Consider the following 23958-nt stretch of genomic DNA (forward strand, 5'->3'; position numbering starts at 1 on the left):
GGAAATGCAGACATGGGACTTTTTTTTAAAGCAAAGAACCTGGATCCAAAAGGACCCTGCCATTCACTAGCTCTGTGACCTTCAGCAAGCACTGAGTCTCAGTCCCTCAGCTTTAAACTGAAGATAATTCTTTAGCCTCACAAGGTTGTAATGGGGATTAAAAGAGAAGTGTACAAGTACTTTGTAAACTGAAATGTAAAATGTCTATCATTGTTATTCATTTCCCAGCCCCTTGTCAGTTGCATAAATCCCCTCTACCTACCTATTACTGCACATTATTACACTCTTCATGACACAGTTTAAAATCTAAATAAAAAGAATTTGATATATTTCCTAGCCTCACTTAATAAGAGGTAGAAAAGAGGAACAAATATCAAAGGAAAACAAAATGAATTGCTGAATGCCAGTGGGTCTTTACTAGGTCATTTCCATTTGTGCTGAAATTAGTGCAAAGTGTAATTCCTGGACTGTTGATCTCTCCAAGTGCTGTTACAAGTCCACCAATTAGGGACCTGAGGTTTCAAGGTAAAACTGACAGTCCAGTTATTAGGGGTTCCTGTGAGATAGGTGCACTGACCTCCTCACTGGGCAGCACCCAGTGCTCCAGTAAAGGATCCAATCGATCAGAAAAAAAAAATCAACAGGATCTATAAAGCTTTCTCTGTGTTTCCTTCCTTTCTACATTTTAATATAAGCTCTAAAAGCTTAAAATCTGCTGCATTAAGCCATGGCACACATTTTATATCTATCTACAAATAGATGTATGTCAAAAAATCAGTAAGAGACTTGAAGGAAAACAGAATCTTTTCAGAAATGGGCAGAGGTGCAGAAAATTGCACTTAATGATGCAGTGGATATAGAAATATTAGCAAAGATGTATGTTAGGAATGCTGTCTCCTTACATGAGGCATTCACATATGTATTCCTGTTCTGGTCATTTTGCAACAGATCATCCTTCTGTGGGGAACCACAATGAATTCATCTGCTTTTAATGTTAAAAAAGTCACGCCTGAGTGAACTGCAAAATATAATGTGGAGAGGGGAAGAAAGGATTTTAATTGGAATCAGCTTTCTTTATAGGATCACCAAAATGGGAGTAATTTATGATTCAAGACACAATCCGTTGAAAAATTCATCTGACGAATCCTTTTTAAAACACTCCATATAGTGCAATTACCTCTCTTCTTGAAGTTGAATGAAACCGTCGCCTGAATACAGATTAGCGAATGCCAGATTACCACATGACCCTCAGTATATATTTTATTTTAAAAATCAAAATAAATAAGAGCATCATTGAAACCAGTTCTTTCAATAGACGCCCCAAAGCTGATGTTTAAGGAGGTCTCCTTGGCAACCAAGGAGCAAAGTACATCTTGGGCTAGGAGGAAGGGGGAAAGGGGGAGCAACTCCAGGGTTGGGTAGAATAAGTAACCAGGAGTAGTAATTGCTCCCGCTAGACGACGCTGCTAGAGGCTAAACGGGCTGCATGCCCCCGAAATTTCAACTCTAGTCTCGCCCCGAATGGCCCACCAGCAGCCTCCCACCCTCTCCCTCCAGTCTGCAGGCACAACCCCGAACACGTTATGAGGAGAGAGACTAGCTTACCCTTTGGGGTGAGTGGTCTGCTGGGTTACGTACCCAAGGTGGCAGCGCAGGCACCGGGCTCTCCCTGATGCACAATGGCCCTGCTTCGCCCCACGATGCTGAGGTTAAGAGGAACCGCAGCAGCTTCGCTCTGCCGGTTTGGGGATGCAGTTGTTAAGCGCGAGCGCTCTAGCTAGCGTGTGTGTGTGTCTGCGCTCCCGGACTCTCCCGCAGAGAAACAGTATTTCCTAGTAAATAAGGCAGCAGCCAGCCCTGCGGGTGGCGCGTCCAGCTTGCTCTGTGCTAGGCGACAGCGTCAGCCTAGAGACGCACCTTGGCGGACCCGCGCGGGCTCAGACCGCGAAGCGGCTCCGCCCCCTCCGCCTCCGGCGAGCCAGGGCGCACGCACGGCCCCTCCCCCTCCGCCCGCGAGCACGAGCGCGCGCGCCCCTCCCCGCAACCCGCGCCGCCGGCGAGGCGCGCACGCCGCGCACCCCGGCCCGCTCCCGATGGCGAGCCGGCGCGCGCCCGCTCTCCCCGGAAGTCCCCCTCCTCCTCACAGCCCCTCTTCACGCTCCCTGGCCCCTGCGCCGCCCGCCGCTGGGCTACTGGGACCGCCTGCCTCCTCAGCTGCAGCGCCTCCTGCGACGACTGAGATGCAGGGGCGCAGCCTACCTGCTCCCAGACTCCCTCCTGGGGCTGGAGAGCGACCTGCGGGGATGGGCGCCGTGACCCCAACTTGGTGTGGTCGCGTGCTGTAGCCCTCTGCTTCCCTATCCCCTACCTAACTAACTTGTAAAGTTCAAATTGCCCCTTTTCCTAGAGGTTCCTTTGCAGGACCTATGTAGTGGCCCTCCTTGATAATACACTTTATGGTACTGTTGAAAACGACTGATGGCAGATCCCCGGGACGGACGGAAGCTCTGAACCGGAGGAATGAGGAAGAGTATTTGGTTGCAGCTAATTCAGCGTTAAAACAGAAAACTGACAACAACCCCAGAATATCACCGTTAAACTCCCAGGTCTGACCTACTTTTGTGTCACTTGCGGGTCATTCATGTCATTCCTGTGTTAAAACATACTTAGAAACGCACACCTAAGCAAAGTGAATAGTTTCGATCAGTAAAAATATTACATATTCCACTTTCGAATTGAAAAACTTGGTTTGATGTGGAATTATGCCACCAGGTAACAGTGAAATGAAACTCTAAATTGGAGTAAACTGTTTTGTAGAAGTTCAGGGTTTAAATTACTACAAAGATGGACTCTCACAAAATGTGAAGTTCCTTCTCTTACAGATGTGTTCTTCCACAGTTGGGCTAGGAACAATACCCTAATCTATTTTGTGTCCTTAACATTCTCTTTAGTGTCAAATCAAGGTTTAGCAATTTTCCCACTTTAAGAACCACCGGTTTTCTGGGCGAGGGGGAGGGGGTGTCCCCTCACCCATTCCCTTGGGGCCTGTCTGGCCTCCAGCGCTTCATGCCCATTGTCTTGATATTTGGAATTTAGAACCCTCTGTTCTACTTGTCTAGCAGTCCTGGACACCAAGATAGGCACAAAGAGAAGAATGACAAACAACTGACTGCAAACATTAGGTCATTCTCTAGAATTTTTCACAAGCAATTTTATATTTTTCATTAGGTGTTGTTTTAAACCAGAAGATCAAATGTCAAAGCATGTTTGGACACAAAATACTGACAATGACTGGTGTCAATAAATAAAACACCCCTTTAAGATTCATGAAATATTTGTCACTAAAGTGAAGGTACTTAAAATGTTAAACCTCCATCTATAATGATTAGATTATCTGTTTGTTTAGAATAAACTGAAGCTATTTATTAAAAACAAAGAGCAAAGACTACCGCCACGTCCTGTCCATCATCTGCCACACATGGTGGGGTGTTACTCCAGGACCCTTCAGACATGTTAAGATTATCCCTACCCATTAAACCATTGATGTCTCTGTCATTTTTTTAAAAAACCTAAAACAAAAAGAAAAGCAAAGAATATAACTGTATTTACACAGAAAAAAAAAAAAAAAGCCACCAACTCACCACCTGCATGACTATGGAAGGGTTTCTTATTGCCCAAGCCAGGTCTGTCTTGTTCATCATTGTATCCCCACACGCTAGCACAATGCTTGTAACATACCAAGGGCTCAATTATTGACACACAGATATTGAGGATTAGAGGATTAAATATGAAAATATATGTTAAATATCTAGCAAAATGTCTAGTTCAGGGAGGGCAATTTTTTCCTAAGTGACTCCTTAAGATTGATTTAAAATATAGATTTTTTTAAATTTAAAAAAAGCCTTTTATTTCTGTGAAATAAAAGACTGTAGTTTGTTGGCCACAAAAACTCAACCCAAGTGTATTTTCCAGTATCCTCTGTTACTAAAGGAGCAAATAGGTTTTAGGCCCTATTTCTCTCTTGGGTACTGTTGCATATGGTCTTTCTCTTTGTTAAGAAAATAGTTTAAAACAATGCTTTATAAAAGCTATGCTTTGGAATACTAGTTATTTGTTCAACAACAACAAAAAAATTTGAGCTCTTAGGATGTGTTTCACAGTATGCTCAGTGTAGGGCTTCAGTTGTGAATAATTACATTTTCCCTGTTTCAGTGTAGTGCTATGAGAGATAAGTTAAGGACGTGTCGACTGAAACAATGCACAACCAAAAAGTTGAGATTTAGTTTTACTCAGCAGACATTTCTGAAGACTTAAGCCCAGATCCAGATCACCCTCTCAGATCCTCTCTGAGGGACTGCTCTGAAGAGATAGGGGAGGAGCCAAGATATATAGGCATTTTTTTCGACAAAGACCAGGTAGTTGAAACATCCAAAGATTACTATTAATTAAAGAAAACCAGACATCTCAAGTTAAGGAATTTAGCTCTTTTCTATATATGGGAAAGTGAAAAAGTCTGGGCTCATTGATATCACTCCTTTGATATACACCTAGCTATCTGGGGCCAGTATCCTGCTCTTTCCTATCCTGAGTTCCCTTGGGTGCCCCATTGGGGGTGGCTGCAGAGGCAGGGTGGCTCGCTTGTCTCCATCCAGAGTCCTCCAGTCCCCCAGGGGCAGTGACTGATGACCTGATGGCCGTATCATCCTTTGTTTACTGATAGGGCAGGCAACATTTTTCATTCACAGAAGTTTAAAAAAAAAAAAAGTGTGAGTTCTTTGGTCACAAAGCAACAGACAACCAGTCTTCAACAACCAGATTTCAGCAAAAAGGAATTTGATGAACGGATTTACAGGAGCTCTGAGAATTAATGGGCAGCCTACCTAGATAACCAGGCTAGGAAGCTGACAGGATTATAGCAACTCTGGAGGACACAGCAGCAGTGACAACAGGATAATGTCAGGCAGGAATGTCACGATCGGGTGCCTTCTGCTGCTGGAATGGGTCAACCTCGATCTATTGCTCTTTGATATTCCCAATTCAGATTCCAGCTTTCACTTGTCCTGACTTGGAGTGCTGGCCTGCCCCTTAGCTGGGGTAAGGTTGGCTCACTGACTACAGCCCCACCAGACTTAAGAAAGAAAAATGGACCATGGGTGGCTGGAAAATAACATACATTCACCAAAAAAAAACCGATAGGGTGCCAGGGTCAAATGAGTTGGGGAAACACTGAAAACTGACTCCTTGTGATATTGTTGTATTAAAGACTATGAGATCTTAGAGTAAAGAAACCTCTTTTACTTTCTTAAACTATCCTGGAACTTGGTTGAGTTGGACACTTTTTTTTTTTCAGCTCATCTATTAACGCACTTTGAGGATTTTGGAACACAGTAAATTGTTGTAGTTTTTTTTTCCATCTGTCATCACCTTGTCCATGGACCAAGATGTGAAAACAGAGCATAAACCTAGTGTTATCAAAGCTTTTATAAACTCTGTATTTTAACAATTCTGTGGAAATCATAGAGTCAGAGTGTCTCTGGACATCAAATTTCAACCTAAATCCACATCATAAAAGTGAGCCTTGTCATAACTCCTTCTTCAGCCCCAGAATGAACACCTGTCATAGCTGCCTTGTTCCACAGCAAATGAGGAGTTATGTGTCATTCTTAATGCCAGTGTCATGGTTTCCTGTCATGTCCATAGTGACATTAAGGAGTCACTGAGCCAGATTTCTAATTACTGTACTTCCAGAGAGAACAGATCATTATTAATTATGCCAAAACCAAAATTGATTTTTGGCTGACATTCTCTAGTTTTCAAATAGAAACTATAAAATAACTCTAGCTAACACCTTAATTTATTCAATTGCATGTGGGTACATTTTGTAGCTGATTCATTCTACTTATCAGGAGCTAGTGTCATTCAAAACCAGTTATGCCATGGGAAAATCTTTTACCATTAATATTTTTGATGTTTATATTTTCTGTCACATTCTCTGTCACCAAACACTATTGTTGTTTATGTTGTTTTCAATCTAGTTCAGTCTAATCAACTAGACACATAATGGATGCTTGGTAAATATTTACTGTACTTAATAGAAAGTAATCCTTACCCCCAAGACAGAATATTTTAATTGTACTACTAAATAGGTACAAACTAAATACAAAAGGGATTCCTCATCATCATTAGGGTAAGGCAACCTTTAAAATAAATTGTATTTTTCATGTATCAGGTTGGCAAAGGTATAAAGGATTATAATGTCTAGGGTTAGCATGTGTGTAAAATAAGAATTTATGAGAATGCAAGTGTATACAAACATTTCCAATGACAACTTGCCAATATTTTCATTTGTTTTTTAACCCACATCCCTCTTGGTACAGCAATTCCAGTTCTAGGAATTTATCCTAGGGTTACTGTTGGTTTGCAAACTGGTCCCATAAACAGACAGCAAGGAAAGACTGAAGAAAGAGGCAGACCACCTCAGATTAGCAGGTGGATGGTTTAATAAGCAAGGGAACTTACATAAGAGTAGAGCTCTGCTCCTGCCTTCCAGAATCTTCAAAGTTTATACATAGAGGCCTTAATAGGGTTTGGTCACATATGTCATCCCTACAGTCTCAACAATACTTTACTCTCCCAAGACTGTGCCCTTGGAATAGCTCCCACTTTGGGAACAGTGGGCAGAATATACATTTCAAGGACAAGGGAGGGAGTGAGGAGCCTTCAGTTGCCTGGGTCCAGCTTGAGGTTCAACCAGTGGTCACATCCTCTCCATGACCTCCTCCAACAGTTACCACTAACAAAAGTGCAAAAAATCATGTAAAAGAATGATCATGATAGCTTAGTAATATCCAAAAGAAAGAGACAGAGAGGGAGGGGAAAGAAGAGGGGAGGGACAGAGAGAAGTAGAGTCCATCATTTGGACACAGGTCAAACTATTAGGAAACTAAGTGGCCATTAAAAAGATTAAGCAGATCTTTACACACTGATGTCACATATATATCACTAAGTGTAAAAAAGCAATTTGAAGATCAGTGGGGTATAATATGATCTAGTTTGTGTAAAAGTAGAGGAAGGGAGAGGGGGAAGGAGGGAGATGTGTACATAATAGTGTGTTTTTCCATTTTACTTGCTCAGGAAGGAACGGGTAAATCTCAAGCTGGCTTCATTCAGATGCACACACATACACCCACACACATACACATGCCATGATGTTCTTTGCTACACAGCTGCCACGAACCTTTTGATGTAGGAGGCTTGCACAAGTCCCAGACCATCAACAAGATAAAGATGGATCCCTCTCAGGGCACAGATGGGATCCCCGCTGGCTGGATGTCAGAAGGTGGTTGCAGACAATGGAATGGAAAACCTACACTGTCTAACACAGGTGACAGTTATATTGGGCTCCGCTATACGAAGACTGGGTGACAGGTGGTGCTCATAGTGGTGGAGGATGGGGTCTCTGGAAGAGAACTCTCTTCCTGTCGAAGGATCCTTCTTGACCAGGACCCTTGACCTGGCCCCAAGGACCATATCTCCTTGTCAAGTCTTCACTCTCTTCCCATCATCCCAACTCAAGGAAGCCTGGCCAGTCTCCCCAGTTAGGAAGCTTCACTCCTCCTCATCATGTTCTTCCCCTAAACTGTTTCTGCTTCTAGGCACACAAGATCCTGCTTTTCCTCTGAGGCCCACCATTTTAAAACTCATAGGTTAAGTAAATCTGGTTGATTTGTTTCTTTCCCATGCTGTTGTCTCTAATGTCATCCCTCCTCTGAGGCAAGGTTATAAAATGTCTACTTGGTTAAATGAGGAATAGGCCCAAGTACTAAGAAACACAAGAACTAGAAGCATATTAATTACATGTAGAAACACCCTAGACACAAAATTTTTATTCTCTCTTTGTAAGAGGATGATGTGGATTTTTCTTTTACATTTTATACCTTTCTGTACTGTTTATAGTTTTTACAATAAGCATGAATAAATTTTATAGTATTAAAATACATTTGTCAATAAAAAGTACACCTCTTAGAACTGACCTTTACACTTTAGAATTGACCTTTAAAAATGAGTATTATAATACTTTTAATTGCATGACTAGAAAATAGTAGGCATCAGAGTCAGAAAAAAATTACTTAAATATTTTGGGAGTCCTCACATTAATCAGGTCACATTGGCAGCTACAGAACTAGATCTGCATATAAGCTTGGTGTGGATAGAGGACTAAAACACAAACAAACACAAACATATATAAATTGAGCCTATACTTCCAACACTGGGTCAACATAGACCCAAGATTTCTCCCTCAAGTTCTGATTCTGTACTCTTTCCTGACCCTCTCCCCTTTTTTTAGCCATAGTGACAAACCAGTCACAACATTTCAGTCAGAGTTTCCTGTGTCTATTACAGTTCTTTAGATTCTGCTTTAATTGGCAGAAACTGATTCTGGATCATTTAAGCAAGAATTCACTTAATCGGAAGGATGCTGGTGCTTCAGTGAATGGAAGGGCTGGGAGGGAAAATCCAAATAGCCAAGCTTTGAAAAAGACCAGGAACCCAAATAATATCACTCTATCCAAGATTCAAATTCTCAGGAGAGTCTTACTGGCCCACTCTAGGTGCTGAGCCCTTTACTATGTGGTTTGTGGCTGGGGAGGTGAGGGGTAGTGAAGGAGTGGGTGAATCTGACTATATGGAAGAGAATGGGAAAGAAGTAATTCCCAAAAGGAAAGGAATAGTGCAGTTGTCTTACCTCAATAAAGGGTGTGAATGAAAACTACTGCCAGCCATATCAGTAAACAAAGGATGCTGTGGCCATTGAGTTATCAGCCACTACCGCCACCCCCAACAGTGAGCAGGAGGGAACTCAGGATGCAGACAAACTGCAGCCTGCCTCTGCAGCCACCCCCGGCAGTGCACCCTGAGGGGACTCAGGATGGAAAAGCACTGGATACTGGCCCTAGACAGCGAGGTGCATATTAAAGGAACGATTTCAATAAGCCCAGACCTTTGCACCTTCCCATACATAGGAAAGCATTAAATTCCTTAACTTGAGATATCTGGTTTTCTTTTATTAACAGTAATCTTTTGATGTTCCAACTACCTGGTCTTTATTGCAAAAACTCATATATCCTGGTTTCTGTCTTGACACTTTGGAGCAGTCCCTCAGAGAAATCTGAAAGGCTGTCATCCCAGCCTTAAGTCCTCAGAAATATCTACTGAAAACATAACTCTCAACTTTTAGGTTGTGCATTTTATTTCAGTCCACAGGGGCAAGGGATTCTATGCAAAAACAATAACTGTTCATTATCTCCACTTTTTAAATGGAGACATAACTAAGGAATTTTATTATTTCCTTTTATGGTCTCCTCTCCTGCCCTTTTACTGCTATAAAACATATTTCAGGTGGAATCAAAAAATTTTTAAATAAAATAAAATTTTTAAAACAAATTAATAAAAGTTCTTTTCAATATAAATTCTTTAAAAAGTAATGACTAACCTAGTAAATACAAGGATGACATCTCAGGGACCCTGTCTAGAAAATTCTCTCTCTTATGTTTAGGTTACTTACCATGGAATTTAAATTGAACACTTGATGATACATCAAAATTTTAGTTTCTAATCTTAGAACTACCTGTGTGGGATCAATTTTCACAGAAAGTTCGTCACTATCTCACAGTAGTATAATGTAGATAAATGTTCCTGATGCTTCTAAAATTCTAATCCCACAGCAATAATGTATGAATTCAACCATGCCATTAAGGAAAAAAAATTAACTTCATTCATTAAAATCATCCTTTGATTCAAACTTTACTAATGTTTCCTGGGTCACATCAGCCTAAAAGTAAAATAGACCATGTAACTGTCAAAAATAACAAAAAATATTTTTTTTCAGACTGTCTCTTAACAGAAACCAGCAGTCCCACTTCAAGCTGTCTCAAAGGTATTTCACCAAGGCGCTCAGATGACTCACCCAACACCTCTTTGGCAGCAGGAGAGGCGGCCTTTTTGCTACAGGCACAGTAAGAGCTGCCTTCACTCGTGCCTGGGACATCAGCTCTTTCCCTTACATTTCTTTTTTTTCTTAATACCTCCTTTCTTTCAGAACAGGGGCTCTTAGCCAAAGGGACTTGGTGTCTGGAGACACTGTTTTTCATGACTGAAAAAGGAAGGTGCTACTGGCATCTACAGGGCAGATCTGTTAGGCAGTTAGATAGAAATTAGCACCGGGCAAGGGGAGGGGAAGGAGGAGGGAACCCAGAAAATAACAGTATGCCTGCACTCAGGATAAGAGGCTCCCAAAACTTTGACTTTCTCTAGGTGAAGGCCAGCAAAGAAGCCGAGCAGAATCGAACGCTGTGGCTGCGCAGTAGAGAGAAGGACCCAGCTTAACTTGACCCAATGCTCATTATAATGTAATTAACATTACAGTTTGAGCCGCCTCCTATAGGTTTCTCTGTGTGCATCACGGGTAAAAACGTGCGTAAAAGAGATGGGTGTGCCTGAGCACAAGGAACATGAGCTGTCAATCAGCCTGAGCACTCAAAGAACGGAAGCCGTCAATAATCAATCACGAAAACGCCCCCTAAGCCAGGATATAAGAACCAGAAAAACAAAGGAGAGGCACCATTTTTCCTCTCTTGGATTGGCCCGCCCCCAATTCTTGGGGGTGTACTATATTTTACTACCTTTTTACTTTGCTAATAAAATCTTCTGTTTATATCATGCTCTCTGTCTCCCGTTCATTTTTTTTTTTGGTAGAACCAAAAAAAGATCCGAGGTAACTTTTATTCCCTTCTTCCCTGCAACAGGGATGCTGCTAAACATTCTGCAATGCACAGGACAGCCCCCTACAACAAGAAATATCTGGCCCCAAATGCTAATAGTGTTGAGGCAGAAAGACCCTTCTCTGGACTCAGACCTGAGTCTCAGACAGCTGGCCTAGACTACAGGATGATCTGAGGAACAGAAGCCATTTCATCCTCAAAAATCACCAGTCCTCTTTAATAAGTCAACTAGAATCCTATATACGTTGCACTTTTCAGATTACAGAGCATTCTTAAGTCTCTTACTCCTCACAATTCTATGAATATTCTCTATCCCATTTTTTTCTTCATGAATAAATACTCAGCAATTCATCTAATTCACCAAGAAATTAACTGCAGGATTGGGGCTAATATCCAGGTTTCCAACTCGCAAACTCAGTGCCATTTCCCTTAAGGCACAGCTGCTTCTGAGTAGGGGAAGAAACCACACAAAACACAGGCTATGCCACTCCCTCCACTGAGCTCCCAGGGTACCTGGCCCGTACCCCTACCATTTATGGCCATATGGTACAGAACTTTTGTGTGCATATTTCAGTTATCCTCCACTAGGCTATGTTTTACCCTTTTGTTTTTGATCTTACTTTCTACCATGCTGAGGACAGATGTTAGAAAAGTACTCAGTGAATATTTGTTAGATGATAAATGATCTAGATGAACAGATGATTCATGGATAGATGAATGGATATATATAAACTAAGAAGCAATGAGATGCAAAATAGCCTTAGGAATCATTGTGATTGAATTATTCACTTCAGTAGAGGAGTATCAAGAAATACCTTCAGCCAAGCAGTTTGGGGAAAAATTAGGGGAAGATGTGAATGTCAACCCAAGGTGTTTGTACTTTAGCCAAGAGACACAGGTGACTTTAATTCTTTCCCTTCAGGAGGGTTGACCTTCCTAATGGGTTGGAGGAAGGTGTTGTTGTAATTATCTAGGATTTAGGTGCTGGGAATGTGGCTATGAGGGCTGAGGAAATGGAAAGGGAAGGAACAATGCGGGGGTTATGACTAGCTGAATCCTCTTCTGCCTCATGAACATATGATGCAGGGTGACCAGGTTGGTATCTACTAATTGGGCCGTGGTCCAGGGAGGTAGACAAATGAGTCTATCTAGCCAGGTTTCAAATGCCAGCAAGACAGAGTATAACCAAAGGGTCAAAAAGAGAATCACAGTTAAGGCTGCAGAGCCAAGGATTTGGAGTCTGCCGGGAGCCACTCCAACAATGTCGATGCCCCTTGACAAAGTCAGGGCAAAACGGCCGTGCAGATTGCAAAGCAGTCTCACTCTGGAAAATACCGACATTTCCTTCTGTTGTTTATAGTGCTTATAATTGGATTGGGGTACATGGGCTTTTTGAAAATTGTACAGGATGATTCTTAACCTGGGAAATAATAGGGGCTATGATGATGACTGTGCAGGACAATCTAAACAATGGAAATTTCAATGAAAGTACTTGGGAACAAATCAAAAGATCAGGGCCCCCATGGTGTGTTATGCCTCAAGCCCTAAAGACAATGTATGCCTTCAGCTCTGTAAGAAACATAAGGTAGATATCTCTAGGTTGACTGCTCTCCTTGTAGGTAATAGAAACAATAATCAGCCCACTGTTTGAGTTCTGGGGCCAGTTGGTTGGGACCCTCATGACCTTTTCTTCTTGTGCTTGTTTTTGTGAAATAGTCTTTGGTTAGGAGCTGTTTTTAGGGATAGAATTGAAAATGGGTTAAGGGATAATGATTAACTAAGTATAAGGCTAAGAGGAAATTTAAAAAATCATAAGGGTGATGATGTTTAGCCAAGTCGAAAAAGGCCCGTGACCACATCCTGGGTATGGAAAAAGGTTAACAATGTAAACAATAAAGATATAAGAGTCAACTTGGCCACAATGTGAAATCACCTGTTTGATAAAATTGTATAAATATCACAAATAAAGAAAGCCTTGCAGAGTTGCCTGCATGGTGATTAAACCTTGACTGGCTCTCTCACTCTTTCGCCGACGCTGTCCATCCCTGGGTACTCCTCGACATGCTGGAGCGGGACTCCGGCAGGAGTCCACAAGAAACGGAGTCAAAATTAAGCAGGTCCTTAGCAAGTACAGAGGGTCCTTGGTCATGTTTAATAGTGATGCCCTTGTATATTAGTTTCCTATTGCTACCATACCACAAATATAGAGGCTTGCAGGAAAACAATCTTATTATATTACTCTTCTGTAGGTTGGAAGTCCAACATGGGTCTCACTGGACTAGTATCAAGATGTCAGCAGGGCTGAGTTCCTTCCTGGATGCACTAGGAGTGAATCTGTTTCATTGCCTCTCTGCCAGCTTCTACAGACTGTCCATAGTCCTTCACCTGTGGACCCTTCCTCTATCTTGAAAGCTTGGAATATTAGGCCAATTCCTGCTCAAGCTGCTGTCTCGCTAGGTTCTCTCTCTTCTGCCTTTCTATTCTACTTTAAAGGACCCTTGAGACTACACTGAGTCCCCTGGACTACCCAGGGTAATCTCCCTATTTTAAAGTCACTTGATTAGCAGCTTTAATTCCATTTGCACTCAACTCCCCTTTGCCCTGTGAGGTTACATATTCACAGGTTGCAGAGATTAGGACATAGACATTGTGGGGGAGTCAGGGGGCCTGACTGCCTTTCATACCCTTCCCCTTACGAGAGACAGCATCAGACCTGGCTTGCATGAAAAGAGTCCTACTTGCTGAGGTGCACATATGTCAAGGGAAAGCCTAGAGATCATCTGAGCCAGGCCACTCTCAAGATTACCACTTTCTTTCAGATTTTTTTTTTCCGGTCATGATGAATATTTATTCATGGAAATAAAATGTACATAGTCCCACCACCCACCCACCAGACTGGTGTGCTAGAGCCAGCTTGTAAGGCTTGTGAAAAGTTTTTATAATATTTTCAAGAATTTTACAACATCAAGTTGACTTCCACTAAGGTAGCACTATTTACACCATGGAAATGAACAAACACCACAAATTAGGGCCTCTCCCCTGGGAGATGCAGGTATCACTCATTCATTTAACTGTATGAATTTAAAAGTGAGCACCATCAACAGTCAGGCTGGGACCCACATTATTTCAGAGATAGTGGCTGGCTACTGCAACTGGTCTGAGTCTCCCAGACAAAGGTCCAAACCAAATAGATGACAGTTTTGTCCAGTTAGCCTCTTCTCTCCAGTGGGATATGCAGGATTCAGTTTATTAGTTGCTGGGTGTTGCCAAGGCTAACTGGAGTTGTAGTGTACCTAAGCTGGGTGGGCATGCCAGGAAGGCCAGACTTCATTAACAATACTTCCTGATCTTTGCAAGATTATAGATACCCACAAATCCACCCTTGACAAGTGGCTCATGCTCCTCAAAGCTGGTCCAGGAAGTGGAGAATTGGCAGAACAGATAGCAACATCATGCTGGAATCATGTTTCATTCATATTCTTTGAGTTATAACAGAAAATTCTGAGCTGGTACTAGGAATACAGATACCATAGTAACAATGACAGTTATGGTTCCTGCTCCTAGAAGGCTCATAAGCTACCTTAGTGGGAAGAGAGTGTGTGTGTGTGTGTGTGTGTGTGTGTGTGTGTGTTCACAGGTGGTGGGGAGAGGAGAGAACAGACAAAGGAACAGGCAACTACAATTCCAATGCAGGGTGACTGGCTCCTGAAAGTACTTATGAGGGTCATCTTACTGAGATTGCCCGGGGTCAGGCAAGAAGTCCTGGATGAAATGACACATAAACTGAATCCAGCAAGTAGTAGTAGTAGTAATGATAATGATAATAACAATGATAATAGCTAATATTTATTGAGTACCTTTCATGCTTCAAAATCCTAAGCTCTTAAACTCATTTTACTTCATTTAGTTCTTCTGACACCCATGAGGTGGGTATAATTATTATCCCCATTTTACAAATGAGGAAACTGAGGCACAGCTAGGTTAAATAAAGTCGTCCAAGGTCTCAGAGCAAGAGTAGAACCAGCAGAGTAGGAGATGGGCATTTTAAGGGATGGTGGAGAGAAGACTGTGCCAGTAAAGGGAACGGCATATGGAAAGTCAAGATGGGTTCCAGGAAAAGAGGAAGCTTATTTGATTAAAGATTCAAGTGAAGGGTAATGAAATATGAAAACCACAGAGAAAAGCACAGACTGAATCACAGTAAGCTGTGTTTGTTTGGTTGTTAATCTGGAAACAGTTAAATTGGCTTCTTTTTAAAGGGTCACTGCTGACCTTATTTGGAACTATGGTCCTAGTAGGTGTACTTAGCTAAGGTGAGGTCATAGTGGAGTGGGGCCAGTATGAACAGTCCAATATGAATTGTGTTCTTATCAAGAGGAGGAATTTGGACATAGACATACACCTAGGAGAATGACATGTGAAGATGGAGGTAGAGATCAAAGCTTCTGCAAGCCAAGGAACACCAACGCATGTCAGCAAGCCCCCAGAAACTAGGCAAAAGACCTAGAACAGATTCTCTCCCACAGCCCTGAGAAGGCACCAACCCTGCCAAAACCTTGATCTCAGACTTCTAGTCTCCAGAACTGCGAGACCATACAATTCTGCTGTTTAAGCCACCCAGTTTGTGGTTCTGTTAAGGCAGCCCTAGCAAACAAATACAGAATGGCAAAGCACTCTCTATACAGCTTTTAAAAGATTTTAAAATTATAGTTGTTCCTTATCATGTTATTTATATAAGTATCCATATTTTATAATACATATTCACATTGAATTCATCATATATAGTGTATAAATAACTATTAAATAGGAGTATTTAAAGTAAACAATTATTTACTCTGCACAGCACCTGCTTGGGTTTCTTCTAGTTTCATGCCTTCTTAATTTTATCAACAAACTGTGCCAAATCTCACTGCTTTGCAGTAATCCAGACTAAAATCATATTTCTATTACTAACTGAGGATTTACCTAAAAGGCTTAAGGGATTACAATGTGGAAATGCAGCAAAGATTGAGGAATAAATCTGTAACTTCCATTAAGATACAACTGATTTCTAAAAATAAACAAAAATTATAAACTCGCATTTTATTATCAGCAACAAACATTTATTTATTAAGCATGTATTTCAAATCACCATACACAGGGCTGCAGATGCATGGAGGCAGGTGATAAAAAGATACTTCCCCGTGGACCTTACAATATAGTAGAGAAAACCAGTATAAAAGTAGAAACAGTAAACACAAGTTAGAGTGTTCACACAAAATGCTGTAGATACTGTTGCTTATTTAAATACTGTTTACATTTTCTCTCATGAATGTGGGAGTCAATCTTTGCTCTATCATATAAACTCATCCTTGGATATTGTCCTTTGAGTAACCTCTCTGACTTAGCCATGGCAATTTTTGTTTATTTTTTGCATTGTCTTCTGTAGGACCAGGGTCATTAAAAACAGGGAGGTTCTAAGTGTGGGACTTCTCTGATGCCACTCCCTGGTTCCAAAAGAGGGAGACTCTACGGAAGGGGCATGTTGTGGGTAGTGGAGAGGTCTGTTGTGGGTGCAGGCATCTGGTAGAGCTCTTCACTCCTAAAGAGAGAGGCTGCTGTCATGGGCTCTAGGGATAGAGCCATCTTATAATAGAGCTGCAGTAAACTTTGGTAACTGGGCTCACTCCCCATACTGGCTACATGTGCCTTGTCTCTGAACTCTTGGCAATTCTTCCTTCCCACCTGTCACATGTACAGGAAAGTGCAAAGCGCAAAGTCCTTTAAATCTTCTGATTCAAAACTACCATCCACCTTCCTAATAAGTCTACAATTCCAGCAGGACAACACTGTTGACATTCTGCTTCTAACTTTTAATGGGTTCAAATCGCAATCCCAGCCCTGCATACAAAAGGCACAGTATTTTCAATCTCTTCTGAATCTGCTGATGTCTGAGCAATAACTCTATCCATTTTCCTTTCCTGATTAGCTCCCAAATGCTGAACTGAAAATAATTCTGTGCAAGAGGAAAGAACACTGGATGGAGAATCAGTATACCTGGATTCTGACCTTGCCCCTAACCATCCATAGGATCTCAGGTAAGTCATTCCATCTCTCCTGAGTCTGCTTCTTCCCAGCTGTTCATTATGGAGCTAAGAGATAGGACTGCTTTAGCTAAACAGTAACCCAGAACATGATCAAGGTACCAGTAGACTGGCTCTTTTTAAAGCTGTGGGATAAACTGGGTTGCAAAGCATAGTCCAGAATCAAAATCAAAACCAATCACTCAAGGTGTTAGGTCTAAAAATCAAGTCATTAAAGCCACAAAAAGGCCCCCAAACAAGCCTTTGTGACACTCATGTGAGATTCCAGGGCAGAGTTCATTTTAGGAGCTGATGGGGTGTTTTTCTCTAGGCAGCATCTCTCGTTACCAGCCCCACCTCTGTGAGGTTCTGCTAGGGATGCCTAATACTCCATGACCCACTACATGACCCACATGAGGTCAGTTAGTGTCCCTCTTGCAGGGAATTTAAATCTGGGGTTGAAAAAATTACAGCAGCACCACGCAGCTGGACTTGAGTCACCACAGGGTGGCGTCTCAGCCCTCCTGCTGAGACCCCAGGGCTGCCCTCGTAAAGTGTTTTCTTTATCAGGCCTCAGTATCCTTCAAATAAACCCTCTTTTTGGCTAAAGTGGTCATTCAGTTTCTCACATTTCAACAAAAGAACAAAGTGTATCCCCAAACAATTACAATTCAAACTGTACACAAGTAAAAAGCTCTTGGTCCTCGTGGACAGTAGAACTCATGTGCTGCCCAGGAAGCACCATGGAGCACCGGGAGGTGGGGAGTGGGAGGAGGCGGGCCCTGGTTGGGGGACTGTGGACAGTTTCTCATTGAGAAATGAGCTGATCATGTCAGAGGATTTCTAAACTCTAACATCCTATAACTCAAGGTGATCAATCAACTCCACAGCCCAAATGATTAAAGCCACGTTTAAGTGGGATGCAGAGAGAAACGGCTTTGTCTTTTCCTCTTTCGGTCTTACTGTTTTTGATAAGGGCTTAGTGGATGGGAGTATCCAGATGTGTAGGGTGATGTAGGGATCCAAGCACTCTTGATTCACAGCTGTGAATGCAGAGAGGCATGTTGGTGACAGAACCCTGGTAATAACACTCATGGGACATTTTTCATATGTCTCACAAATCAATCCTGCCAAATTATTAGGCAAGTCTGGTTTTATCACAGAATGTATACATTCATCCTGGGACACTTCTGTGTGTGACAGTTTTGGTGTTTATCTCCTTTTCCAGGAATATTCCTTGGTTCAATATCAGCTTGTACTTTTGTACCCTGAGCTACTATGATATAAGAAATCCTCCATTCATCTTGAAATTTCCTCCAATTTCCCTCATACTCTACCAAAGAATATACGTGCTGGGCCAGAGAGACACAGCTACACTACTGCTAGTTTTGCTGGTCTGTGATTCTTTTCTTGGGTTTTCTGGGTAGGTGTTAGGGAAAGGGCAACACCAGTTCACATGAATACCATGTCAAGCATGATTCTGCCTCAGAGCCTTTGCATTTTCTGTTCCCCTAGCCTAGAACACTTTTCCCCGAAATGCCCTCATCACTCTTTCTCTAACTTCAGTCACTTTGTGAACGAAATAAGTGATACTTAATTAATAAGATCCTACTTGAACGCTCCATATAAAATGGTAACTGCTCCCACTTTCTATCTCCTTTATTGTGTTTGATTTTTCTACAAAGCATTTGTTACTATCTATCAATTTTTATACATGCATGTGTATTTGATTATTATCTTTAGCTACCAGACTTCAAGTTCCATGAAGGCAGGGATATTTATCCCTTTAACCAGTACTAGGTTCCCACTGGTTAGAATAATGCCTGGCACATAGTAGACTCTCAGTATATGTTGGTTGAATGAATTAATGAGTTCAGATACATAAGACAGGACACTCTTTCCCTCTTTGAAGCCATGGATTCTAAAGGCACATGAGGAGGCTCAACCTCAAGTAGGCTGCAGTCTACCAGGAGATTTGAGAATGCAAAATAAGCCCCCTAATAGGGTATATACCCGGTAGTCTGTCTTATAAGCTGAAATCTCACGATTAGAACTCTATTCCTTGATTCAAAGTCTCCTGTCTGTTGGGATGGAGTTTTCATTACTAGCAGCTAAGGGTCAGATACTTGCCTCCGTGACTGCCCTTAAGGATCAGGGCTCAGGAAGATTTCAGCACCTGGAGAGCACATGACATTTCCAGGTGCAGGCCTGGGCCAGGTGTCCTGTGGCAGACGACACAGGGTGCCGGACACTTGGAGGTTAGCCCAGGCTGAGACAAGGGATGGCAGGGTCAGAGCAGCCCCAGGGGGAGGGAAAGCTATGAGCAGTGAACCTGACCCTCATGATTTTCTTTCACCCTAGCTCTATAAGCCCCACTCTTTAGCAAAAGACTTGACAGGGTTAATCTGTGAGTATTAAGAAACTTAACAAGGATAAAGAGTAAAAATACTTTGGGATTGACAGCCAAGACAGTAAAACCACTGTCCAGTCTGAGGCTGTTCCTGGGAGCTGGGAGAGGTGGGAAGAAACTTGAAGATGAACTCTGGTCACAAGTCATATACACTGGGATGTTGTGAATGCCCTGTTTATTAACATGTAGTTATTTTCTCCCTTATTTGTGTGTCTTTTATGAAAACCTCATATACCCTATCCTGCTTTTCACAAGGTAAAACCTGGAGTTGCCTAGAGAGCATTAGAATAGTGGAGTGGAGATCTTTTTCATTAAAACAGGTGCCAAAAGACATTGGACCTAGTGCAGCTATACCTCAACTCGGCCATGTTATCTTAGGCAGGACATTAGCCTCCTATGACTGCTGTACCAAAGGACAGCAAGCGTGGTGGCTTCCAACCACACACATCTGTTTTATAGTTCCAGAGGTTACAAGCCTGAAATCAGTTTAACTGGGCTCAAATCAATATGTCTTCAGGGCCATGCTCCCTCTGGAGTCCCCAGGGGAGAATCTGTTTTCTTGACTAATGGCCTCTTCCTCCATCTTCAAAGCCAGCAATAGAGCATCTTGCTTCAGTGATCACATCACCTCTCTTCTGTGTCAAATCTTGCTCTGTTTCCTTCTTATTCAGAAACGTGTTACTGCATTTAGGGTTCAGCAGGATAATCTCCTCATCTCAAGAGCCTTAAGTTAATGACACCTAAAAAGTCTCTTTTTCCAGACAAGTTACTTTCATAGGTTCCAGGGATTAGGACCTGAATGTCTCTGGGTCCATTATTCAGTTATCAGATCTCTAGATCTTAGCTGTCACTGTGTTAAGTTTAGGAATTTTACTGTATGACCTACTATTCATGAGTATAGGAATCTTCTGTCTGTTTTATTGGATTCTGGGTTAAAAGATGAAACATTAATTAGTCACTCACATGCAAAGTAGAGCTGTTGTACATTTTAGACACTAAGAACCCTGATTTGGGGGGGGGGGCAAAGTTAGGGGGCCAGCAAGGAGGTAAGGATGGAATGTTGTTATTCATGTGAATCACTCACTTGTCATCTGAATCAACCAACCAGTTAAAACCCAAAATGGCCTTATAGCAGGAACTGATACAGAAATGAGCTGGATGAGTTCAGTTTTGGCATCATGAGATTACAGAGTCACTCTTCTGATGAACAACAGACTCCTCCAGCCTTTTAGAGGGAGGAAAACCAGCAAAAGGGAAGCTGGTGGGCAGTGAAATGTGCAGAGAGGGTGAGACACAATTTCAAAACCTTCTTGTGCATGAAGTGTTTAACAGCCATATTATGACTTTACTGCTCAAGTTCAATGAAAGCAATAATAACAAATTTAACAAATGTAAGTCCATATGAAAGTCTGTACCTTTTTCTCATCCACAGCTTTTTTTTCTAAAAAAAAAAGACTGCCATTATTTTATGGTTCTTTTAAAAGATCAGTCCTTGTCTTTGGTAAGGTGCCCTTAGAGTCATAAGATAAATAGGATTTACTTCAAAATAACCAGAGTAGATGGGAAAATGGGAAGGTATACAGGAAATATTAGGTTGGCCATAAATTGATGTTAATTGATTCTGGGTGATGTGTCCCTGGTGATTCATTATAGTGAATACATTTAATTGTGTCTGAAATTTCATAATCAAAAGTTATATTTAAAAGGGCTACCACTAGTTTTCTAATAAAGCTACACTGCTAAATAACAAGATTATCTCTTACTTGCATAAACACTTCCAGTTTCTTACAGTAAACATATTCAAACTCTGTATCAAAATGTAGGTAGGTACATGAATTTTTTTTTTGACAGAAACAGAAACTTCCTATACTAGTTTACTAGATCACACCGCTGAGATCTGAAGACAGAAGTGATATTTTTAGCTTTCTCTGTAAGTACAAGTGTTACTGTGCCTGTGGCCATGGGTTGGGAACCTGCAAGTCAAAAAGTTCACACCGGGACATCCTGAGCTTCTCTTCAATCAAAAGCTCTTAAAAAAAAGATAAAATACCCCAAGAGTGACAACATGAAAATAGCTGACTGCATTTCACGCTCCAGCCTCTGAATCCCAACCCACTGTCTATTCATCCAGCTTACAGGGACGATATATGTAAGCAGTGCCCCTCCAAAGATCTCTTATTTAGTAGGTACCCCTAAGAAAACTGGACAAAAAAGCTTGCCTCCCACATGGACAATAATAATAGCATCTTACCTGGCCTCTCTTTCTCTTCCAAACCATTCTTTATGTTGATGTCCATCATCCTCCTAAAACAGGTCTGTGACTCTCTAATGTCCATTCAAGAGACCTTTACACGTGGAGAATAAAGACCAAACTCTGTTTTCCGTCATTTAAGGACCTCTACCGGCTGACTTGTGATGACCTCAACAGTAGCTTCATCCCATTCTCCCTGTCCTGCCTCCTTCTTCCTAATCATCCCTCTCCTTTTTTTAAAAAATCTCTGATTGCATGTGTTTTGATTCTTTGAGCCAATTGTAAATCTTGCTGGCTCTCTCATATGTGTTAAACAGAATCATGGACTCGTATTTTTATGCTAAGTATGAGTCAGTCGTGATTTCCCCCTTTTACTGGCAAAATCTTTGAGTAACTTTGTGTGTGGTGACCTCTACTCTCCTGTCTTTTGGGTTCCTAGTATGTGCTTTTTCTTACTAGTCTCACATGATAACACTGCATTTCAATACCGTCACCCCTGGTCACAAGGATCTGATCTTGTTGACCTTATCTCTAGTGCTTCATACAGTGCTTTGGCATGTTGTCAGGCACTTCTTATTTTGAGTGAGACGTGGGGGGAGGATGCAATCCTTGAGCTCTCTTGGGTTTGTGGATTCAAGAGTTGGGGGCACATCTTCCTCAGCCTTTACAATTGCCAAGACCCCCCACCACCAACCTCATACCCAACCTTACTTTCAACGCTACCTGCTCTAGTCATTTTCTGTTGCTCCATAACTAGTCACAGCAAAGGTAGAGGCTTGAAACAATATCTATGTATTATCTCATAGTTCTGTGGGCCAGAAGTCAAGGCAGGCTCGTCTGGGTTCTCTGCTTAAAATCACTAGAGGTCATAGAATTCTGCCTCCCACATCTGCCTCCCTGCTACCAGCGCCACATCCAACAGAAATGAGATTCAGCAGGGGGCTGTGTACACTAAAGCTTAGGGGGAGAAGCTGGCAAAAGAGGAGCCTATTGGGATAAAAAGACAGAGTTGTGTCTGCAAGGGCCAGGGCTGACAATAAGAAACTGCTCCTGAAATTCCATGGGCAAGGGCACTTCATAGACTTCCTAGGTTACCCTCCACTTAAAAACATTATCTTTTTTCTTAATGCCTTTTTTGTTTGTTTGGGGTTTTTTTGGGGGGGTGTGATTAGGTTATTTATTTATTTATTTTAATGGAGGTACTGGGGATTGAACCCAGGACCTCATGCATTGCTAAGCACGCCCCCTACACCTGAGCTATACCCTACCGAAACCCCACCCTCTACTTTAAAAACAGTAAGCAGATAAATGCATCCTCTGAAATATCTGTAATATAGATAAAAAATTCTAGAGAGTGTTGGCAAAATGTATTAATGAAATAATGTATCTGAAAATACTAACTTCTAAACTATAAAGTACTAACCAAACCTGAGTTATGACTATTTAAATGTTTCATCTTTGATTAATATTTTTGTTACAGAAAAGAATAGCTAACAGTTTTTGAATGTTTGCTACATGCCAAGCCCTATACCTTCACATGGATTATGTCTCACAGCCACCCTACCTGGTGAGTAGTATTGTTATCCCCACTTTACAGATGAGGAAACAGTATCAGAAATTTTAAGGGACTTACACCAAATCACACAGTCAGGAAGATAGAGCCAAGATTCAAATGTAAGTCTGTCTAGTGCCAAGCGTGTTTGTAATCACTATGTTGTTCTCTGGCTGTTACAGAAAGTGTCAGAGAGATAGTAACAATCAGGGAGAAAGACCTGTAGATGGACAGACAGAGGATACAAGCATGGATCCAAGCTCCGGAATGATGGAGTTGGGTTCACTAGCTAACGTAGCTTGCTCTAGCTGCAATTTCCTTTCCACAGCTTTTCTGGGGTTCTTCTGGGATTCTGTTTTCTATTCCCTGTGTTCATAATGTTTGAAATGAAAACTAGTTCCGGAGTATTTACTTGTTCTTTATGACTTTTCACTATTTTGTCCCTTGCCAAATCTTCAGGGGTACTTTCTGTGGCTGGGGCCAGGAGGGAGAATTACTGTGCTGATGACTTTGCTATGGACAAACAAAATTACCTCGCTGGAATCAAACCAAAACCCAACTCTGACTAAATGTTTCCTACTTCTGTAAAAAGCAAAATAGTAGGGATTTGGAGGAGTAGATACATTATGAAAGTTATCTGATGCCAGGAGAACCGGAGAGAAAAAAGGAGACAAGGAAACAGGTGCTACTTGGGAATAGGGAGCAAGGGGAAATGGTGGACTGGTAAATCAATGATGTTGGAAATTTGCCTGTCCATTTGGGGGAAAAAAGTTAGATCTTTGTATCACAGGGTGATTTTAAATGTCACCCTATACGTAATTAGATCTGTCCTGTCACTATTATATTCACTGATTTATTAACCTATTCCTATATTAAGATCATACTACAAGGTTTTACATTGT

The 23958-nt window shown here is 41.7% G+C and overlaps 1 protein-coding gene across 6 annotated transcripts in view; it reads right to left on the minus strand.

The window, feature by feature from the left end:
• Positions 1-1990, minus strand: part of KLHL32 (kelch like family member 32) — a 185561-nt gene extending 183571 nt beyond the window's left edge. For 5 of the 6 annotated variants that reach the window (XR_006722443.2, XM_074368602.1, XM_010948410.3 and 2 more), the window contains exon 1: positions 1606-1990. The gene's annotated coding sequence lies outside the window, so the exon portion shown is untranslated. The remainder of the gene's footprint in view (positions 1-1605) is intronic. The other variant, XM_010948406.3, reaches the window with a different exon arrangement.
• Positions 1991-23958: the final 21968 nt, after the last annotated feature.

The sequence above is a fragment of the Camelus bactrianus genome, chromosome 8, assembly GCF_048773025.1.
Source record: "Camelus bactrianus isolate YW-2024 breed Bactrian camel chromosome 8, ASM4877302v1, whole genome shotgun sequence".
NCBI lineage: Eukaryota > Metazoa > Chordata > Mammalia > Artiodactyla > Camelidae > Camelus > Camelus bactrianus.